Genomic DNA, 12,500 nt, shown 5'->3' on the forward strand with positions numbered 1-12,500 from the left:
CCTAAGGTCAAAGTATTCGAAGGAAGTTCTATTTTCACTAGCTTGACTATCAGGACATGTAGCACATTCATAGGTACTGAAGGATGTTTTTTTGTTACACTCAGTGCTGTTTAGGCTGGAAGATTTTTTAGGCGTTTTTGACATAGCTTAGTCATGTTAACTCTTCCTCTTCTTCCTAAGGGAAAAAAAAAAGAAAAAAATAGCAATATAATTTCTGCAGATAAACTCATACCATCTTTGCCACACATATCTGAAAATTTATACTAATTTTCACGGCTGCCTCCAACATTATTTAATTGTTGCAGTAAAGAAATTGTGTTTTTCTGAAATATTTGATACAAGGTTTTCATAAAGATATGATATTAACAAATGGTTGTAAGGAAAAAAAATATGTATTAGCTGTGTAAAATAATTTAAAAAGTACTATAATGAAAGTGTGACATACATAGCATCCAGAATCTAAGTGTATGGAAGATGTAGTGTAGGATACAATTGTATTTCCAGTGTGAAAGCTAGAGTAATTTTGAGAGTACACGAATTCTCCTTCCTCTGCAGGTCCTTCAATAGCAAAACTAACTGGAGATTTAATATCTACTGTTTGCCTGAGAGTATGCTTTAGTGTTACAGTCTGATATTTTTTTCATTTATGTTTATGTCTTTCACAAACTTGGCAGATATCTGTTGGCAGTTTGAAAGTGGATTGGCAGAAGGAGTTTGCTCTTTTTTTTTTTTTTTTTTTTTTAATCTCCAGACATACATATTTTTCTTTTGTTCATCTCTTTTATTTTTTGTCCAAAACTTATCATTTCTGAGCTTGCTCATTTTCTGCTTGTGCCATTACTGAATTGTGTCTGAATTATTCAGAAACTGATGCTGGTGCAGTGAGTGGAAAGCAAATTGCAGAGTGACCAGAGACAATGGAAGGTGCATCTCAGAATGACTATTTTTCACTTTTCTCTCTTGGCTTTTCTACCTCAAGCAAAGGCAGAGAGAGGAAAGAAAGTTATGAATTAACAAATACTGATATATAAAAGAAGAGTTAGTTGCAAAATCATGTAGGCAAGGCCTATACCTAGGCTGAAGAGGTATGAAGAGCAACAGAAGAACAGTGAGGAGAAGCAATCTGTTGTTTGTATGACTAATACATTTGCTCTTCTGCAGCTCATTCATACCATGTGAAGCAAAGGAATAGATAGCAATGTGCAGAGCTTGAAGAGCAACCCTAGCAACTTCCTATTTTACCTGTCCTTAGCTATAGTACAGTAACCAAGAGAGAGAAACATGCAGCAGCAACAAGCAGCCTCCCAGAACACAAAGAAATAAATTGACTCTAAAAGAGGAGAGGAAATAATAAGGAATGAAACATGAAAAACTTATCTACAGCATTTTTGTTTTCATTTATTTTCCTTTGTTCTTTTTTTCTCCTTCTCTCCCTCACTTAGTTTCCCCCCATATCTTTCCCCTTTCCATTCCCTTCCTCTTCCCCCTACTCTTTTGGTGCAAAAAACATTCTCAAGAATTAATAAAAAAAAAAAAAAAAGTTTCTCAAAAATCTGATAGAGCAAGAACAAAGTTCTTGTAATGTTTCAGCTCCTTAATGAATTTCTTACCTTATCATAGAAATTTGCTCTAGACTTAGCCACCTAGCCCTCACTTCTAAAAGATTTTACCAATAAAGAACAAAAGTGAGAGTCTGTGATAACAAGTGGAGGAAGTTTAAGTAGCACACAAAAAAAAAATTGTATTTGTTTTGGAAAAGCAATGTTCAATGTTGACATCCAAGTTTATCCCCTGCTCTGTGACTCCTCTTGCGATGAGTATTCTGACAAACAATAGAAGGCAAATGGTTCACCAGGCATCCCATGGTTTATATGTCTTCTCCACAGTACCTCACATAAAAAAAAAAAAAAAAAACTGAGAAAGAGGGCATTCCTGAGTTTTTGCTTATGTTCTGCCAAACCCTTTTTACTCTTTTATATTCTATATATTGTAAAGATTAAAATTAAAACAGAAAACAAATTGTTTAAATTGTCTTCTCCAATAGGTATCAAGGGAATTTTTGAACTGCTGGTAAGTTATCATTTGTAGCACTGTATCTCACTTTATAAATCTATTAGTAAGAGGACATCAATATCAACAGAACAATAGTAGTTATTAATTAAGCACATGTAAATTACTACCTTTCTGACTGAAAAAAAAAATATGTATATTTTACTCAATAGTCTGAGTTATAGTAGTGGGATAAACGGCAATGAAATGGTATGTCCAAGCTCAAAGAAATATTCAACAGCAGAGCTAAATAAAAACCAGGCATCTGTAGCCCCAGTTTAACGGTTCTGGTATTAATAGCAGATCCAGCAAGATATAAAATATCTGCAAGACATTTCTGAGTATAAAATCTGAAATAAGTTGTTGTCCCCTTGCAGTTCTAATATTAATTTATATCCCCAGAATAACACAAAACCTTTAGCATGTATTACCAATGGAGTAGGGATATGGCAGTTATTTGAATTGTAGGTATATTGATGGACTTAGTGAAAACTGATTTCAGTAAAGTCTATATATTCTGTCGCAAGAATTCCCTTAATGAGAGGGATTTTTGAAAAGCATCCCTTTTACTCCAAACATGCTCTTCTAGTTCCTGATTATTCCAGTACAAAAGTCTTGGAAAAACTGTGTATAGCTAAGTCTTTACAGCTGTTCTGGATCTGATCCAGGAGCTCATCAGTTACAGCTCAAAATCTGACACCAAGCACAGAGTATCCAAATAGTCTGTGAGAGTCAATAACTGTCCTGCTATACACTGGGTAACTTGCCTGTGCTGATCACCCCTCTCAAGAAAAGCAAATCATTAATATTTAAGTGGAAAACCATCTTTCTATAGAATCCAGACAGACATAAAACCCTGTGTATCTCTTATCTGGCAGAACACATTTGCCACAGTGGTAGGTCATTATTTCTTGGAGTGGAATTAAAGGTTTTGTACTATAAATGTAGAGCACTTATTATTTGTATTTGTAGCTCTGCCCTGCTTCTGAGAAAGTCTTCAGCTTTGCTCAGTCTTTCTCTCCCTTTCCCTCTCTCACTCGTTCTCTCTTTCTCTTCCCTTGTACTCCGTATTTCCTTGCATCACTTTCTTACTTGTATCACCTCAGGACATTCTAGCTCCACATTGATTGGACCTGTCTATTATGTAGGTTTAGGAAGATACATTTATTATACACAACATTTTTAAATCTCTGGGTTGGTCTTCACAGGAGATTCATATCAACAAAGTAAAAACATGCCAGAAACTACTTTTCTTACATAGAATACATTTTTCTCAGTGGCAAGTGAATATATAGTGGCTGAGATATGGTGCTGCATATGGGAGAAGAGAAGAATGAAAGAACCCTTTGATAAATCAGGAGAATATTTACTGAACTAGCTGCAGTGCTGCACACTGTGAATTTGAGAAATTTAGTGACACAGTGTTGTAACATTAACTTAAACACCTTGAGGAGATGAATTCTTCTATAACTTCCTTCTGCCCCCAGATCTTTACATTTTGCTTTCCCATTAGTTAAGATAAAAGCTTTCTCTATTAAGTCCTCTGTTCATTTGCAGAAAAACACAATGTAAATAAGGGCACAGTTTGCAGAAAATTTTTCTCTTTTCCCAATGAAACTGAACCTAATAAAAACTTTTTGGGCAATCTGGAGAGAGAATGAGATCCTAATCTTGACAGTAGGAACAGTGACAATAAAAATAATGGTAGAAGCATATCATTTTTATTTTAAATGGAAGCAGTGATTTTCATGTATTGAAGAAGTTCTGCAAGAAATAGATATATGATTCCAAGTAGTGAAAACTAAAGATAAATTGAAAGAGATCGCTGGTTTAATAAGTAGACATTTCCAGATTAAATACATTTCTTTATTAACTCACTCACCAGCTGCAGGCCTCAGGAAGAAGCAAAATATAATACGTTTATTATAGATGTTATTTTGTGAAACCTGCTGCTGTGTATCAGAGAAAATAAAAGCAGGTTGAATTCCCTATTTCAATGAAAGATATTTTCAATTATTTGTGAGGTGAAATAAATAAATAAATAAATAAATCTGAGAAGTGTACTATCTAAGAAACAAGATTTAGCAATAAGGTATTTCCCTATGAGCTTTATTGGGTAGTGGTACACAACCATAGAAACAATGTCTCAACTTATGAGAACCAAAATGTAAATATCATTCACCAGAAATAACTGCATAAATGACCCTTTATGTTACAAGGAACCTTAATTTACTGAAGGGCTTATGTCAGTTTGAAAAGGATCATTCTTTCTTTGAACTTTCAAATGCTTAAATAAATGACACTAAATGATTAAATCTAGTAAATATTTTGCTGATATAATTGTAATTTATTGAGTGTAAAATTTGGTGATATCATCAAGAACATGAAGATTTTTCTGCAGTTAATAACTGTTAATTACTGTTACTTTGGAAAACAAATGCTAACTCTAAAGGAAACAAGTGTACATTTAGTTATACTTTTTTAAATGAAAAAATTGGGTATATGTCAAAATAGGGTAGTTCTCAGAAAAGATTTTTGTAGTCCTCACAAAGTTTTCATGCCATGTGTGTCATGATAATATGAAGGATACGTTTCCTTCCTTGCAAAATGAAGTAGCAGTTTTTCTTCCTCCTGTTTTGAAAGAACATTTTACTTATTTTACCTGTTATGTATTTGTTCTTCAAAGAGAACTGTATTCCAGCTTGTATTTTGGCTAAAAGATTGTAATTCTGAAGCTAGAAACTGTCAATTTTTCCCTTAAAAGTTAATAAGTGGTAAGTCTGCAGTTGTTATGACATTATTCCTTCACACAGAATTGTGAAAGCAAATGGAAGAGAGCAGATACTAAAGACCTGGAAGACTTTTGGAGATCAGGGCTACAAGCAGCACAAAAATCAGGGAAGTACACTTATATCACAAAGTATTTGTGCTTCTTAATATATAACTTACTGTGTATTCTATCATTTTCAGATTGTAGAAGCAGGGATAAGCAAAACTTCATATAATAGAGGGATCTTTTCTGGATTTGAAGGTTGTAAAATTATGTGGGTTTGAATCAAGTAAGAAACTTAACTAAAGTGTTAATCTGCAATAAAATGCAACCCCCACCATTCCCACCCCTCAGCCACTCCAACAAATGGAAAAAAACCAGTAGCATGGGAGTGAGATAATGCACCTTAAAAGCCTATGATGATATCAGTCTGTAGTGATCCTCTCCTGACCTTTAAAGCAAGATCTGTAAGAGTTGGTTTATCCCAATGGATGCAAACATTCAACTAATTTGTTTACTTATTTATTTTATTATATTTTAGATAGTGTATTTTAATTCCATCTGATTACTTGTCTGAGCTCTTTACATGTGAATATGTGGAGGTTTGCTTTGCTTTTGTTATGGATTAAACCATTTCCTCCTCTGGTTTCTCTTGCTAGTATCTAAAAAATATGGAATTATTGGTAAGTCCTTGTTTTGTTGTTGTTGTTTTTTGTTTGTTTTTGATATTTGCACTGGAGTTTATCACAAACAACACATAAAATTATAGACATAACTCATAATAGTAAGCATGCAAGTGAACTAGGATTATTTTTCTTTTTCTTGCAGAGGAGAAGGAATGCAAAAAAGAGGTTACACAGGATTGTTTCTTTCTGAGCATAATAGCTGTAACCTTAAGCTGAAAGTTCTTTTTACAAAGACAGAAAGGCACATTTATAACTGCTCAATGTCCTTCAAAAATGGTATGTTGAAAAGGATGGTGTTCAATAAGAAAGCTTTGGCAAGCCAAAAATAGTGCATGTTACAACAAAGAAAACATTTTAATGCTTTTCCAGGAATGGAGTTTTTGACATCTCTCATAAGATTTGAGGTCTTCCTGGTTAAAAATTAAACTGTTTTGGCATATTTTTTGATGAATGTTCTAATCACTACGCTACTACGTAACAGTTATGGCTAAGACTTGTAGTTTGTGGGTTGTGTTTATGGATTAGTATATTTTAAGTGCAGAAATGACGTTGTTCTCAGGAAATTTGATCTGCTTAACATAAGACATATTTTTTTTAAAAAATATATTCTACCTTCATAAATATATATTTTCAGGATGTAAAAATTATATTTCTGAAAAAAAAAAGATAAATTTCAGATATTTCATATTTTGTATAATTCTTAATGGACATCAGTAAGTTGATTCTGCAGTCAAACACTGATAAAAAAAAATGAATGGATATATTAATCAACAATTTTAAATACAGTCTGCAGATAAGTAGATATCCTCATTTCTGCAGATAAGTAGATATCGTCATTTGATATTGATTATACAGAGTTTTGTTTTATTTTTTGTTTGTTTGTTTGTTTGTTTTTCAGTAAAGCAATAAGGATGGTCTAGCATTTCATAGAATCATAGAATCATTGGGGTTGGAAAGGACCTCCAAGATCATCTGGTCCAACCATCACCCTACCACCAATATCACCCATTAAACCATGTCCCTAAGTACGACATTCCTTAAACAACCTCTCTGGGCAACCTGTTCCAATATTTGACTACTCCTTCTGAGAAGAAATTTCTCCTAATTTCCAACCTAGACCTCCTCTGCCACAACTTGAGACCATTCCCTCGTCTTATCACTAGTTACCTGTGAGAAAGGGCTGATGTCCAGCTCCCCACAACTTTGTTTTAGATAGTTGTAGTGAGCAATAAAGTCTCCCCTGAGCCTTCACTTCTCCTGACAAAACAACCCCACTGTCCTCAGCCATTCCTCATCGGACTTGTGTTCCAGGCCCTTCACCAGGTTCATAGCCCTTCTCTGGACATGGCCCTCAGTGTCCTTCTTGTAGTGAGGGGCCCAAAGCTGAACACAGTACTCGAGGTGCAGCCTCACCAGAGCAGAGTACAGGGGGACGATCACCTCCCTGGTCCTGCTGGCTGCACTATTCCTGATAAAAGCCAGGATGCCGTTGGCCTTTCTTGGCCACCTGGGCACACTGTTGGCTCATGTTCAGGCTAGCATTAACCAACACCCCCAGATCCTTTTCCTCTGCACATCTTTCCAGCCACTCTGCCCCAGGCCTGTAGACCTGCATGGGGTTGTTGTGGCCAAAGTGCAGGACCCTGCACTTAGCCACACTGAACCTCATCCTGTTGGCCTCTGCCCATTGATCCAATCTGTTCAGGTCCTTCTGCAGGTCTTACCCTCTGGCAGATTAACATTTTTCACATATATCTCTTCTCTAGTCTTTGAAGGATAGTTAAAATTTTCTGAGACTGTCATAATGTTCAGTATATTTTTGTATGTAGATCTCTACCGTCACTTTGCACACAAACAGTTTTCTTATCAATTGAGTATTTAAATATCAGAGAAATCTCTGTTTTTATATCCAAAGATGTGGTAAGGGACCCAACGACATTCAGCTCAGGGTCCTGCGATAAGTGGTTGATGTAGTTGCCAAGCCTCTCTCCATCATATTTGAAAAGTTTTGGCAGTCAGGTGAAGTTCCTGGTGACAAGAAAAAGGGTAATACCACTCACATTTTTAAAAAGGGTATAAAGGAGGACACAGGGAACTACAGATCTGAGAGCCTCACCTCTGTGCCCTGGTGGCCAAGAAGACCAATGGGAACCTGGCATGCATAAAAAGGAGCATGGCCAGCAGGTCAAGGGAGGTGATCCTCACCCTCTACTCTGCCCTGGTCAGGCCTCACCTGGAGTACTGTGTCCAGTTTGGGCTCCCCAGTACAAGAAAGTTGGGGATCTTCTGGAAAGAGTCCAGTGGAGAGCAACAAAGATGATACGGGGCCTGGAGCATCTTCCCTATGAGGAAAGACTGAGTGACCTAGGTCTGTTCAGCCATGAGAAGAGAAGATTCAGAGGGGATCTTATCAATGTTTATAAATATCTTAAGTGTGGGAGACAGTGGGATTTGGCCAACCTCTTTTCAGTGGTTTTTGGGGATAGGACAAGGGGCAATGGCCACAAAATGGATCACAGGATGTTCTGCACCAATATGTGAAAGAACTTCTTCACAGTGAGAGTGACGGAGCACTAGAACAGGCTGCCCAGGGAGGGTTGTGGAGTGTCCTTCTCTGGAGATATTCAAGGCCTGTCTGGCCGCCTACCTGGGCAGCCTGCTCTAAGGAACCTGTTTTGGCAGGGTGGTTGGACCCGATGATCTTTTGAGGTCCCTTCCAACCCCTACAATTCTGTGATTCTGTGATTACAGCAGTTACACAGTGTCACTAACGTAGAGGACTCTCCTTGTCTCTCTCATTCATTAAAGATAGCAGAAACCTAGAAAGTTTTCTGTTACTGCTTTTGTTACACAAAGGGATAGCACAGAAACAGCAAGGCTCAAAATAAAATGCTTTATTGAATAATGGAAGAAGGATGATATCAATAAGTTTTTATCATTTCAAGAATTTTCTCCATAACGGCTTTTGGTGCCCAGTGCTCTAATAATCAGTGGTTGCTAATGGCTTTCTAATTTCATCGTCAGTAATGCTAGAGCTTTAAATCTATTTACTTCAATTTCATGACATGTATCAGACACAAAAGGATGTATTTACTAGCTTTGTGTTACATATTTTATTAGATTAGAAGATGCCCAGATGTCTTCATCAGGAACTCATGTCTCATGGAGGTTAAGAAAGAAGTAATACTAACTTTATTAGTAATTTCAATAGCCAAATTAAAACCAAAACTTAAATTATCACCACTAACAACAAATAGATTCATGATGTAGTATGAAATTACAAGAAATCTGGCGGTGGTTTTAACCTGAACTTCTCTTTTCAGTAGGCTGCAACTTGCACTTTACTACCTGAAGGTTTTGAATCTCCTTTTCTTTCCTCTTCTGGGTTAAATCCAAGCAATTCCTTCCTTCCTTCCTTCCTTCCTTCCTTCCTTCCTTCCTTCCTTCCGTCCTTCTGTCCATCCGTCCTTCTGTCCTTCCGTCCTTCCGTCCGTCCTTCCGTCCTTCCATCCTTCCCTCTCCCCCCTCTCTTTTATTTCTTTCATTTTTCTTCTCAGGAGGTACAGCCCTTACCAGATCATTCTTTTTTTCTTTTCTTTTCTTTTCTTTTCTTTTCTTTTCTTTTCTTTTCTTTTCTTTTCTTTTCTTTTCTTTTCTTTTCTTTTCTTTTCTTTTCTTTTCTTTTCTTTTCTTTTCTTTTCTTTTCTTTTCTTTTCTTTTCTTTTCTTTTTCTTTTCTTTTCTTTTCTTTTTCTTTTTCTTTTCTTTTCTTTTCTTTTCTTTTCTTTTCTTTTTCTTTTCTTTTCTTTTCTTTTTCTTTTCTTTTCTTTTCTTTTCTTTTCTTTTCTTTTCTTTTCTTTTCTTTTCTTTTCTTTTCTTTTCTTTTCTTTTCTTTTCTTTTCTTTTCTTTTCTTTTCTTTTCTTTTCTTTTCTTTCCTTTCCTTCCCTTCCCTTCCCTTCCTTCCCTTCCCTTCCCTTCCCTTCCCTTCCCTTCCCTTCCCTTCCCTTCCCTTCCCTTCCCTTCCCTTCCCTTCCCTTCCTTCCCTTTCCCTTCCCTTCCCTTCCTTCCCTTCCCTTCCCTTCCCTTCCCTTCCCTTCCTTCCCTTCCCTTCCCTTCCCTTCCCTTCCCTTCCCTTCCCTTCCCTTCCCTTCCTTCCCTTCCCTTCCCTTCCCTTCCTTCCCTTCCCTTCCTTCCCTTCCCTTCCCTTCCCTTCCCTTCCCTTCCTTCCTTCCCTTCCCTTCCTTCCTTCCCTTCCCTTCCCTTCCCTTCCTTCCCTTCCCTTCCCTTCCCTTCCTTCCCTTCCCTTCCCTTCCCTTCCTTCCCTTCCCTTCCCTTCCTTCCTTCCCTTCCCTTCCTTCCCTTCCCTTCCTTCCCTTCCCTTCCCTTCCTTCCCTTCCCTTCCCTTCCCTTCCCTTCCCTTCCCTTCCCTTCCCTTCCCTTCCCTTCCCTTCCCTTCCTTCCCTTCCCTTCCCTTCCCTTCCCTTCCCTTCCCTTCCCTTCCCTTCCCTTCCCTTCCTTCCCTTCCCTTCCCTTCCTTCCCTTCCCTTCCCTTCCCTTCCCTTCCCTTCCCTTCCCTTCCCTTCCCTTCCCTTCCTTTTTTTTTTTTTTTTCCTTTTCAGTATTACAATACTTTCCTTGCATGGTGAATATGGATTGTGAAAGAAACAGGTGTGAGACAGGAGAAACACAAGAGTTGCTATACCAATTCTGTTCTGAAGAAGGAATACAAAAATAAAGCTTTGCCTTAGAAACAAGTCATGATTATAACAAAATTTACATATGTTTTACAGATTTCTGAAAATTTTGTTGTTTTTTAATATAAGCAGAATATGTTTCTGAAAACTGAAAGACTAGATTTATAATGTGCTTCACTTCATAAACAGTCATTTAATGACATAAAAGGAGGAGAAATTTTAGATTTATTTTTTTCCATTTTGAACAAGTTGTGTGCACCACCCAAGTTGTACATTTTCATTTCTATATCTGTCTATAATTCATTCTAGTGTTTAACACTAACATTGGTTTTGGGAGAGTTTAAGAAGGGAGTTTTGACTGCATGTGTAGATGCAGATTGTTTAAAATCATAGAACTGGTGAGAGTTCCTTTTTTCATCCTGATCTTGGTGATACTGTTTTATTGGGTATTGCCTACTTTGCAATTAGTTAGACCTAGGTCTAACTCTGATGTTGGAATCACTGCAAGAGAAAAAGAAATGCTTAAAATGACTTACTGAAGTAGGATGAGGACACTGGTTACTCCCCGTCAAGGCAGAGAATCATAGTAAGAGGGTGGTGATCTGTTCCCACTGATTTCTGCATGTGTTCAGACATATAGTGTATAAAATAAACTACTTCTGTTGTGCACTAAATATGTTCGGAACATAATACACTTCTTCAGATCCTTATTCAGCACATAAGCAGCCCTGGAAAAATCCTCTTGTGGCAGATTAAAGATATTTTATCTGGTTTATCAGTAGTGCTGCACAAGCAAATAATGACATAAAGCATATTTTATTTGCAGACTGCTACTTATGTGCTAAAAAAGGGTATACGCAACAAGATTTTAAATATTAACCATTACAAGTTATTGAGATATAAAGTATCCTAAGCTTGACATGGCTAATGAACAAACTACAGTCAACAAGCTCCTAAATTCTGCTGCAGACTAAGAAATCTTGAAATAATTTTGGAGTATAATGGGTTTGATCAATTATAATTATTCATTGTTGGACAACTCAGTCTATGATTTAGTCCAGTGGAACTGCAATTGTCTTACTGTAATTATATGAGTAGCATTTCATAGAGATAAACTGATTAATTTACCTCTCAAAGACAATTACATTCTATTGTATATTATTCAAAATGAAATAAGCCCAGTTTTCATTAGAGAGAACCTCAGGCTCTGACATGAGAGGGCAAGAGGGGAAGAAAAATGAAGCTCTGATGCTCATGTCCCCTCAGCACATAACAGTCCTTTAATATTATATTTGCAAAAGACCAGCTTTCTTTTCCCTATCAAAAATCAGTTACATTACTGATAATAACCATGATGTGTTGTTTTTATTTTGCTTTTATTTTGTGTAGTGTTGGTAGTCCTCTCCTCTCCTCTCCTCTCCTCTCTCCTCTCCTCTCCTCTCCTCTCCTCTCCTCTCCTCTCCTCTCCTCTCCTCTCCTCTCCTCTCCTCCTCTCCTCTCCTCTCCTCTCCTCTCCTCTCCTCTCCTCCTCCTCTCCTCTCCTCTCCTCTCCTCTCCTCTCCTCTCCTCTCCTCTCCTCTCCTCTCCACTCCTCTCCTCTCCTCTCCTCCTCCTCTCCTCTCCTCTCCTCTCCTCCTCCTCTCCTCTCCTCTCCTCTCCTCTCCTCTCCTCTCCTCTCCTCTCCCTCTCCTCTCCTCTCCTCTCCTCTCCTCTCCTCTCCTCTCCTCTCCTCTCCTCTCTCCTCCTCCTCTCCTCTTCCTCTCCTCGAGTCTCCTCTCCTCGAGTCTCCTCTCCTCGAGTCTCCTCTCCCTCTCCTCGAGTCTCTCTCTCCTCGAGTCTCCTCTCCTCGAGTCTCCTCTCCTCTCCTCTCCCTCGAGTCTCCTCTCCTCGAGTCTCCCTCTCCTCGAGTCTCCTCTCCTCGAGTCTCCTCTCCTCGAGTCTCCTCGAGTCTCCTCCTCCTCTCCCTCGAGTCTCCTCTCCTCTCCCTCTCCTCGAGTCTTCCTCTCCTCGAGTCTCCTCTCCCTCGAGTCTCCTCTCCTCGGAGTCTCCTCTCCTCGAGTCTCCTCTCCTCTCCTCGAGTCTCCTCTCCTCTCCTCTCGAGTCTCCTCGAGTCTCCTCTCCTCGAGTCTCCTCTCCTCTCCCTCTCCTCTCTCTCTCCTCTCTCCTCCTCTCCTCTCCTCTCCCTCTCCTCCTCCTCTCCTCTCCTCTCCTCTCCTCCTCTCCTCTCCCTCTCCTCTCCTCTCCTCTCCTCTCCTCTCCTCTCCTCTCCTCTCCTCTCCTCTCCTCTCCTCTCCTCTCCTC

This window comes from Anser cygnoides, chromosome Z (assembly GCF_040182565.1).
Source record: "Anser cygnoides isolate HZ-2024a breed goose chromosome Z, Taihu_goose_T2T_genome, whole genome shotgun sequence".
Classification (NCBI taxonomy): domain Eukaryota; kingdom Metazoa; phylum Chordata; class Aves; order Anseriformes; family Anatidae; genus Anser; species Anser cygnoides.